Below are 11,727 nucleotides of genomic sequence, written 5' to 3' on the forward strand. Positions count from 1 at the left end.
TTCCCTTTACCTACACCACATAGCACCCATGAGCCAAGGCCCAGCAAGAAAACACAATAAAGCATGACTTAATATCAACAATGGTTATAATAACCATTCCGGACTATCAGTCCATAACAGATAGGTGACAGTAGCAAAAGTCACAAAAGTGGGTACAGCTCCCTTAAGCCATGTGACGATAAGGTCACCAGGGCTTAACTGATAAGTGATTCTTTCATAGGTTTGATCAGGATAGGTGCATGGTGATTGGTCACCAACATAACCTTCCTCCCGACTCTAGAATCGTAACTATGGATAGCGTCCCCTAGCCATGTGACAAACAGTCATCGGGGCCATATGCCCTGGCTATGAACATCTGGTCTTAGACCAGGCAAGCGCTTATAAGTTCTTCGACCTTAGGGTCGGTCTAGCATTAATGCCGTAGAGCCATTCAATGCATGTTCATCAACTTTAGGGTCGGTCCCTGACTAGTCAGTACCATAAACAAGTAATCAGCGTGCACTAGCATTTAATATGCAATCCATGTCCACATATACCAACCAACATGCTTCAATAACAAACCATGCATGTCATATACATATACAGGGTGCATCTGTATCCATACACTGTTTTCTTACCTCAGGTTCGAGTGAGAAATACAACAAGGACAACCCTTGAGAACGATCGATCTTTTAGTTCCTTAGCGGTTACCTAGTCACAACCAATGATAACCTCTCTTAATAGGAATCCACATAAATAGGGTCTTAACCTAAGCACCACTCTCGGGACCTCGAAACATGCCCACACGGTGAGTAGATTCGTTCCCAGACCTTAAGGATTGAAACCCCAAGTCAAAAACCCTTAAAAACACTCAAAACGGGACTTAGAAGGAACAGGGTAGCGCTACAGCGCTCAACCCCTAGCGCCCCAGTGCTATACTCAGAACCACCCATATGCCAAAAAACCTCCTGAGGAGCGCTGTAGCGCCCTAGGGTGGGCGCTATAGCGCTACCTCCAGACCCAAACTCCCCTGAACCGACCTTCTTCAACTCCTTCGATTCTTACTCGATTTCGAAGCTTCCAAATCCTATTCTTGATGCCAAATGAACCCAAAAACCATTCTAACACACCCCAAACATCACAAGCATGGGAACCCTAGCCAAAACTCCCAACAAAGCCAAGAATTCCCCCTAGAAATCTCAGCTGCAAAATAGAATCAGAACAAGGCAAACCAGAGAAATCCATGGTTAGAAACTTACCCAAAGTTCAGCTTATGATGCTCTTCAATGATGGAACACACTCCCAAACTCCCAAGGCTTGCTTCCCAAGCTTGAATCCTCAAAATTGGTTCAAAAACCACAAAAAAAGGTGAAGAGAAGAAGGTATGGGAGAACTCTTAGGCATGCTCTGTTTTTCCACTATCTTCTTCAGCTATCAAAGGATATATCTATCCTAGGGGTGAAATTTCCATTTTACCCCTAGGTCAATTAATAGTTTCTAAAGGCTCCCAAGGGCATATTTGGTACACCCCTCCTATCTCGTTAATCATAACTAACGCTCTCCAATTCCCGCCATTCTCAATAATCTCAAACACCAATAATTCACAACATGTTACCCTTTAATACCCGGTAACGCTCTAATCATTAAAATCACCCCGAGACTCAACCCAAGCCCCGACACTTAAACCTGTTGTGACTAAACCGATAAATCATATTTAAAGATCGTCTCATGCCGAATAGCTCGAACAAACCCACATTATAATGTGGTCTCAACACATATCATCGACATGCATACAATTATACTCTCAATGAGCCAAATGACCATCACACCCCTGTAATTAAAATGTGAACCCATATGCATGCATTTAACATCATATTATAATATAATTCTCATGAACATACATAAGCACATTTAATGGCATAATTAAACAGTTATGGCCCTCCCGGCCTACTAATCCAGCCATTAAACCATATTAGGGAATCTGGGGCATTACAATGCTACTGATTTATGGAGGATGATTAGTATATTATTGTACTTAACTGTAATAACTATATTTTATTAATAAATAATTATGGATATTGTAGTTACATTTTATGATTATGGATGTAGTGACTATATTTTATAATTATGGATGTTTTGTAATATTTTAATTTTCAATTATTTATATTTTATTATTAAAAAATAATATTTGTTTTAAAAGAAAATAAATATTAGGGGCGACATAGTTCGCCCCTAATATTAATAAAGTTGACGCACATGTTTTTCTGGCACAAGCCACATCGATACAAATTTGCGACAACTTTTCTACTATTTCCAGCGACGGGAGGTGAGGGGCACCGCTGAAAGTTAGTATCAACGGTGAGGCAACATTTCGCCACTGATAAAGACTTTTAGGCACAACTTATCAGCAGTGACATGTTGCCTCTGATTGGTATCAGCGACCAAATGTGACATTTTCAACCACAACAAGCGTCGTTGCTGATATATCTTGTAGTGCATGAAATGATTGAGAGAGCTTATTATAAATTACGGTTCACATATCGTAAATAAATGATATAATATCGATGATGAAACAATTAATTAGTGTATATATATTTACTAGTGAATGGCTCGTGCCTAAGGCACGAGCAACCCATTAACATTGTTATTCTTTCTTTAGTATTTTGCTTCTTTTCAGAAGACTTAAAGTGATTTAAAAATAAATAAGTAGATAAATATATTTTTGTTTTGAATTCTTGTAAGTGAATAAAGTAAATAATAATATAAACAAATAGTTCATAATTAATAAATTTTTTCTCTTGGGCTTGAAAATTGAATTGACTGTGTTACTTATTGAATTTAAGATATTATTATTATTATTATTATTATTATTATTATTATTATTATTATTACGTATTTTGCCACTCCTCTGATTTAATGATACACATATAATAACATATATATCTAGCAAAAGTTAATACACATACATAATTTTAATAATATAAAAATAATTAAATTAAAAGAAAAAGAAAACAATAACATGCAAATAAAATGAATGATCACATTTGCCTTAAAAAAAATAATCATAAAATACTATTTCTTCTTTATTATTTTCAAAATAATTCTATAAAGTTGTAATATATTTGTTTATAATTAATATGAAACTAATATATTTTTTTACAAATAGTATGATTTTAATTAAAATAATCCTAATTAAAATTACGTTTGGTGGATATCTTTTTATAATTCTGCTAGATATTGTAATATGATAATTTTGAAAATATAAAATATGATAGTAAATAATTAAATAACATATATCATTTCATAATGTTAATTTAAAAAAAAAATTATGACATATAGAGTACAAATTTTATTTATTAAATTAAAAAGAAAATATTATAAAAAAATAATATGATATTTTTTAAAATATATAATATAATATTAACTAATATATATATCATATTATAATAATGTTAATATTTATTTAAATGATGAAAATAGAACACATTTTAATTACTTAATTTAAAAAATATATTATTAAAAAATAAATCTCAATACAAAATAATAGAAGAAAGGGAATAAAAATAATAATGAAAAATAGAAATATTCGAATAAATTTTACTGAGAAATTAATTTAAGAAAAAACCAAGTATACAATGATAGTATAAAAAAATTACATGATTGATGATGGTTCTCTAGAAGGAAAAAAAAACTTAGACAAAATAAAAAAAGGTAACAAAAAATATAACAAGTAAATAATATTAATAATAAAATATAAGTGTAATACATAGTGTCTATACGTGTGATAATTTTAGGATTAAAGAAATATAAAAAAAAAATTGAAAGGAAAAAACAAAATAAGAAAAAAATAAAAAAGAAGGATGACCGTATATGTGATCAACACACCAGCACAGTATGACTCGAGCAACAAGCCTATCAATAGATAGCCTTTTATTATATTACTATATAAATGCAATGGACTTAATGCAATATAATCATACATATTAAATTTATATATATATAGATATTATATTGTATATTGTGCATATACAACTACGAATTAACATCATATAATTAGTATATATATATATTTTTTAATAGAAAAAATAAATTAAGAAAAAAAGAAAAAAGAAAAATGACCTCATATACTTAATATAATATAATATATATTGTGCATATAATAACATAAAACAAAAAAGAAGAATGACTTACAGAATCACGCATATATATATACTAGTGAGAGTGGCTCGTGCCAAAGGCACGAGCAACCCGATACCAGTGTTACTTTTTTTCTTACGTTTTACTCTTTATAAAAATAATATATTTTTGTTTTGAATTCGTGAAAAAATTAAATAATAATATAAATAAATAGTTCACAGTTAATAATTTATTTTTTGTTTATAAAAAAAAAGATGACCATATATGTGTGATCAACACACCAGCATAGTATGACTCGAGCAACAAGCCTATCAATACGTGTAACTTTCGCATGCATTAAACCACGTTGCATTCGTATGTATTAATATTCAATAAATGATGATAGCATTTTATTATATTACTATATAAATGCAATGGACTAAATACAATATAATCATACATATTAAATTTATATATATAGATATTATATTGTATATTGTGCATATACAACTACGAATGAACATCGTATAATTAGTGTATATTATATATATTGGTTAATAGAAAAAATAAATTAAGAAAAAAATAAAAAAGAAAAATAACCTCGTATACTTAATACAATATAATGTATATTATGCATATACAATTACGAAAAATATAATATAAATCAGTTTACATTATATATATATATATACTATTTAACATAAAAAACAAATTAAGAAAAAAACAAAAAAGAAGAATGGCTTACCGCATCCACGCAAAAATGACCCCGTATACTTAATACAATATAATGTATATTGTGCATATACAATTACAAATAATATATTATAATCAGTTTATATTATATATATATTATTTAACAGAAAAAACAAATTAAAGAAAAAACTAAAAAGAAAGAAGAATGACTCAAAACACATATCCGTGCATATGGGGACCGATTCTATTCCGTGGACGGAACCATTCCGTGAAAATCATTTAGCCGTTGGATCAAATCCAAGGGCTGGGGTTCAATTGGTGATTAAAAAGTTTAGCTGACAATGGCAGCCTTTTGTCAGCAGGGGCAAACAGTGTTTTCACTGTTCACTCAGTCTTCAATCAACCGGTTTCATCTCTCTCCTCTCAGCCTTACTCGACTTCTTTCTTGAAGAAAAACCCACTGTTTCTCTAAAAAGAAAAACACAATCTCTTTAGTAATTAAATTTTTGGGTATGGTGTAGCATGGTTTAATGGATTCCTCTGGTGTAGATCAAGGTTTTGCGGTTTCAAGGTTTGAGCAGGTATAGTTGTTTATCATGATCAGTTATTGTGTTATGTTTTGCTTCTTCAAAACTCAATTTTTGTGTTAACTCGGTCACTCATTCTCTCCTCATTGAAGCTCAAAACAAGAAGCGAACTCTGTACCTGAACTCTAGGAGAGCCATTGCTATTTTCGAAGGTAAGATGGATAAAAAAATTTGATTTGTCTCGGAGAGTGCAGAGGAGAGCATGGAGCAGTTGAGTTAATTTATTGATAGAGTTAGTTTTCAAATCCTCCTTTAATTTGATTTGTTTTTTTTTTTTTTTAAATTAGTGGGAAATGCATGCTGGCTGTTGCTGAATATTGGTTGATTGTAAAGATTTAGTGTTTCATATTTTTGTTTGTGATAGTGATGATCAATTGTTTTTTTGAGAGAGACACATTTTTAGGATTAATCTAGGACATTGCCGAGGGAAGCATTTTAGAATTTGTGATACATTTTTGTTGAATATAGAATTAGGAGATTAAAATGTTAGTCGAAGAAGCTAAATTATGAGCATAAAAACATTCATTTAATACTCATTTTTCAAATCCCCATTACAACCAAGGGACTGAAAACCAATATTAATATGTGTAGTTGCTAGTTACAATCAAACCAAGAAAAAATGATCTCAAATGAAGAATGATGAAAAAGCCATGTCCCCACTTGAAATCCCTGCAAACAAAAAACTATTTACCCTGACAAGAAAGAATGAATGTCTGTGTTTCCTTGTAGAGGCAATGAAACAAGATATATATACATAAAGAAATTGAGTAAGATGATGCCTTAGAACAAGAAATCATGAATATATATGTAAAAGCACCAAAATCCAAATCATATACTAACTACCAATCGAACCAAAAGTAAACATAGATAAAGAACAATAAGACTTTCAAAACAAATATAAACATTTTCACTTTAATTTTCTCTCTTAAGTTGCAAATATAGTTGTCTTCTTTCATCAACCATAAAAATTCAAATAGTATTAAAACTTGAACTTAGTGCTATTAGTAACAAGTAAAGCCACTCTTGACAACCTTTTGTTGGTTGCTAATTTATTGCATTAAAACACTTCACCTAAACCTGGTTAAGCCCTTCTAACCCATGATCAGTAGCTATCAATGTCTTTCCAAGTTGGTATCCTACTGCAATATGAACCTTAATTTCTTGCCATGAAACAATGAAACAATACTATTGAATAAACTAATAGCTATACATGGAAAATGAATAGCTAAGACTTGAAACTTATATGATGGACACTTATAGGAAGACAAAGTTAACCAATATTTAATTAAGCAGTTGTTGTTATTTTCCGGAGATCAATATTGTAAGATCAGTGAATGTCACTTTTATTTTTCCATGCTACTTTAGAGTGTACATGTTGAGTGGTAGAGAAACCCACGAGTTAATTTCCATTAACTGTCCCAGACATGGAAATAAACCACTTTCAGACTCTTAAGGGAGCATTTTATCTTTTGAACTAGTAAGAGTAGAATTATTGTTAATTTTGGATTTTGTCTGAAAACTTGGAGGTTAAAAATGTATTTTTCATGAGACTAATCATAGTAAGAGATGAGACTTGTTAATTTTTTTAATTGGTGCAGTTGGAATATAGATTTCGATATTGGATCGTATTCTCAGATGGAGAATTATTTGTGAGGGAAAAGTTTTATGTACCGTTTTTTATATACATTTTTTTATCTAGGGCAGGTATTAGTCGGCACGATTTATTTAATTTTTTGTGATGTACTATCTAGATCGTAGTCGATTATTCTAGATGGTCATCTAGATTTGTGGTTTAAATCGGGTTATGAAGCAATTTTTTAATTTAAAGACCAATTTTTTTCATTAATATTTGAACTTGTAATTTAATTTTGAATTTGATAAGTGTTAAAATTTGTTAAAACTGATTATGTACGTTGTTTATAGGTTGTTGTGAAGAATATTAACATCATAAATTGATTTGTATTTTGACAGCTACTATTTTGGGACCGTATCCAAGCAGACTCTACACCATTAAATAAGATTGAGCAAGTTTCTACAGAGATATGTTCCACCTATTGTATCCAACTGAGAAAGATGCCCCGTTACCCCCCCAAAAAACAACCACCTCGAAGACTGATCGGGTCGAAAAAGTAATAGAAAAAAGTCTTGATGCAGCATCAGGGGATGAGGGAATATCAAAGGCTGGGGACATCATCACCCGGTGCTCGTTCGAGAGAATTGGCCGAATCTTATCAGTCATGTCGCCAGACCAAAAGGAGGTGGCTGCAATCACAGGATTCGGTTCTCTAATGAGGATTGATGGTCCGAGCACTAATAGTAGCTTAATTCAATGGTTGGTTAAGAACGTTGACACGACCGATAACAAGTTATGCATATATGGAAAGGAGTTCTACATCAACGCTGCTGCCTTTGAAAGGATGATGAATATAAAAGATGGGGGAACAAAGATTAAAATGACCGGCCCACTTCCTGAAACAGATTTGGTGAATGCTGTTGTGGGAAAAGAATGCAGCGTTTGCTTGAGGAAGCTGGAGAAAGACCTGAGGGAGTCACAAGACGCCGACGACCTCTTCATTGCAAGATTTTCCCTGGCATGCATCGGCAGTATCCTGTGTCCAATGGCCGGAAATAAAGTCAGTGCTTCCTACATGAAGGTGTTGCATGATGTTAATTCCATAGCATTGAAAGACTGGGCCACATTCTGTGTGCGGTTCCTTATGGATTCCATCAGGAAGTTCCAAGTGGGTGGGTACAAATACTTGTCCGGATGCTTAATCTTTCTCCAGGTATCTTATTTGTCTTTTAATTGTTCAAGTTATGACTAAATGTAATCAAAGCCAGCGTATAGAAACTTACATTTTTTGTTTACTATTTTATGGTGTAGCTCTTCTATTTGGATCACATTGACTCCGGTTACGTTGATCGAACCATTCCTTGCATAGATTTCTGGACGGACATCCAAGTGAAGCGAGTGAAGAAGTGGCTTCAACAATCTGGAGGATTCCAATCGAACAATGTAATTGTTTTTTTTTCCTTTCTTTATTTCAGTGAAATGTTTGTTTGATGTGCTATTCTTGATAATGCCAAAAAATTATGTAGTTATTGCTCAAGATCATTTTCTTTATGTTTTATTTTTGCAGATTCCACTTGCTAAGGGGGTCAGGACCGTAGCTGTTGGTACCTCTAAGTCCCCCCTGTTGCTGTAGCTGATGACGGGACAAAGCAGTATGTTGACAGTCTAAGGAAGGTTGTAGATGGTGTAAGGCAGGATGTGGGTGCTCTGAAGCAAGACTTTGGCACATTCATGAGTGAGTTGACAGAAGTGAGAAAAATCATACTCACTTTACCACAAGAAACATCTGCGAAAGTCCAAGTGGGTTTGGATGCAATGCAGAAGCATTTAGACCAAAAGTTGAGTGAAATAGCTTTATCCATTACAACCAGCCTGGTTGAAGAACGTACTAAAAAAGAGACCATTGAGGATATCATTAGGGCTGCTGCGGTTAAAGATTCAGAGTCGACAATGGAGTGCGAGGTGGAGAGTGTTGGAAAAAGACGAAAGAATTTTGAGTTTATAAAAAAAGAGAAGAAGGGATTTAGTGAGAAAAAAAGTTATACAGAGAACACCGAACCTGCGGCTGAGAGGGTAGTGCATGATCTTACGCACATGGAGTTTGACGGGGATAGTAGCCCCACAAAATCAAAGTCCCCAAAACAAAAATTACTAGCCCAAACAGGTCCTTATGGTGAGAAAGCCATTGAAGTTTTCTCTAGTTCGGGGGGAAAGGTGGTGGGCTCTTTTCACCTAGATGTTCCAGTCCTACTTGAGGTGATGAAGCTTGCGAAATGGATGTTCAGCCCATACTTGGAGTGGAGGTATGGAATCGTGCAATTAAGTGTTCTACCATTTCAGTTGATTAAATAAAATTTAAATACCTTCCAGAGGTGTATTAATAATGTGCCTTTATTTTTTCTGTCTCCTTCATTTCAGCTACACTCTGGTAAAGTTTGGGAAGATGGAACTGTTTAGGAGCTCTATGTGGACCTTGACTCCCGAAAGAGACATTTATGGTGATGTAAGTCGTTACTGCATGTGGATTTTATATTTTCGACGTGATTACTTTGATCATTAACATTTACATTGTGGTTTCTTGATTTTAGATCATTACTTGCTTTTCCCGGGTGTTGACACACGAGGAAAGGCAGCGACAAGAGGTTCCTCAAACGACTTCCATTTGGTATATGCCCACTCAAATATCGGTAATTCACCTCAAGTCCATAACCGGAAATTCAACCCACTTTTTATGTTTACTATTTTGTGCTGTATGATGCAATTTGACAAACGTCGTGAATATAATAGGAGGCATACTTGGGGAAAGGGAGGCCAGTGGAAGATTACGTCGTAAGCCAACAATGGGCTGATTTCCACTTTGGGAAGTTTTCCTTATGTGAACTGGTTTGTATTAAGCCTAATTCTTTCATAAAATGTATTTGTTAAAGTTAACAATATCCCCTCTGCTGAAATGGTGATAATCTAATGAACGCCTGACTATCATCTAATTTTGATGTATTCTTAGATGCTTGTACCCGTGTTCGTCACTGAGATTTTCAATCATTGGTTCCTAGTCGCGGTGAATATAATCAATAGGTGTGCTGATATTTGGGACCCCCTTGTTGCTTCCAGAAGCAAAACCGTAAGCACGAAAGCCACAAAAGAGATGGTGAGAATATGGCCAAACACCATTGTCATTGTTATTCCTTTCAAAAGTTTTGTTTTTTTAATTTTTCATGACTACTAAACATTTTGCACGTCAGCTAAGTACTCTTGATTGCCTTTTCAAGTCCGAGATAAAGCAACATAAACAAAATGACTTCCAGTTCTCCAACTTCAAGGTTTCAATAAAGAGCGGTACACCCCAGCAGGACAATGGGCACGATTGTGGAGTATATGTCATGAAGTTTATGAAGTCCTTCTTCAAACGGGAGGAATCCATGTCTCCGGTATGTAGTTGTTAAAATTAATTATTCGTCTACCTGTGTGTTAACACTGAAATTAACCATTTTAATCAATGTGTCCTTGCAGTTTGCTCCAGTGGATGAGCGGCTGAAGATAGCATGTCGGCTTGTAACACATGATCGAAACAAGGTGCGGGCGGTTGTTTTCGCTGACAAGGCAAAATACTACATGCAACAGACTCCTCTACCCGTAGGTAGCCCTGTGAAGACCCATTCGGACCCCAGATTTTCAACAAAGAAGCTGAAGTCGAAGAACTCCATTCCCACACGTCCAGTACCAACAAGGACTAGTGGTAGACTGAAGAGAATTAAGTATGAGGAATAGTTAATCAAACCATCTATGTTTTTTGGTATTAGCCATGCCCACTTTTCCTTCTCCCGGATGTATTAAATCAAGTTAGAAAGGGTTGATGAATTGTAAAGGAGAACTAGTTTCAGTTTTTTAATAGGCATTTTGATTTATTAGGTCCAGATACATTTGTCTACAATCGACATTGTAGATCGTAATCTCTAAATTTGGCCAGTACGAAGTAGATATGTTTGTATACTGAGTTAATGTGTAATAATTAAGTACTAAGTTAACTTGTCTAAAAAAAGTATAATTCCATTTTAATATTCAACCTTACTATATATCCAATAATTTTTTTCTATTCAAACTATTGTGTACAGATTTAAATTTAGTAGGAAAAGCCACCACAATTGTGGCCCTAAACTACACCATTCAATTTGTATTTGGTGAAAATATAATAAATAAATTATGCGGTAATCATTTGATTAGAACAATTAATGAAAAAAAAAATTATCATCAAAATTGGAAGTTATTTGACATTTCTTTTTTACTTTTGGGTAATCTAGATGGATCTAGATGGCAGTCGAATTTATTAGCAGTTTGTATTTCTCTGTTGAATTGATATTTAAATTTAGAAATCTAATTTTGTTTCATCCAAAACACACGGAAATTGTGAGGGGGTGATTGTTTTAGAAATTTGAAAGTTTATTTTCCAATAAGATATGAATTTAAGGAGAGAACTGAAACGTTAAAATAGAAAATTATTAGTTCGAACATGATTTCAGTATTTCACTAGATGGAACATGTGTGTCTTAATTGTTCCTTCGTCGCTGTGATGGCCTTCTAAAATTAACACTAGGGACACCATCATCATCATCGTGTTCAGCATGGCTTTTGGCACGAGTCTCACTATTTGTCGCCGCATCATCACCTTGATATGGTCCAAGAATACTGTTAGGCAAGCTATCTTCCCTATCCGATCACGCCCCAACAGACTGTCGCACCAATAAAAGTAGATTGTCGAGCTTATCCATTGTCTCTTTTTGG

The sequence above is a fragment of the Humulus lupulus genome, chromosome X (genome assembly GCF_963169125.1).
Source record: "Humulus lupulus chromosome X, drHumLupu1.1, whole genome shotgun sequence".
NCBI classification, from domain to species: domain Eukaryota; kingdom Viridiplantae; phylum Streptophyta; class Magnoliopsida; order Rosales; family Cannabaceae; genus Humulus; species Humulus lupulus.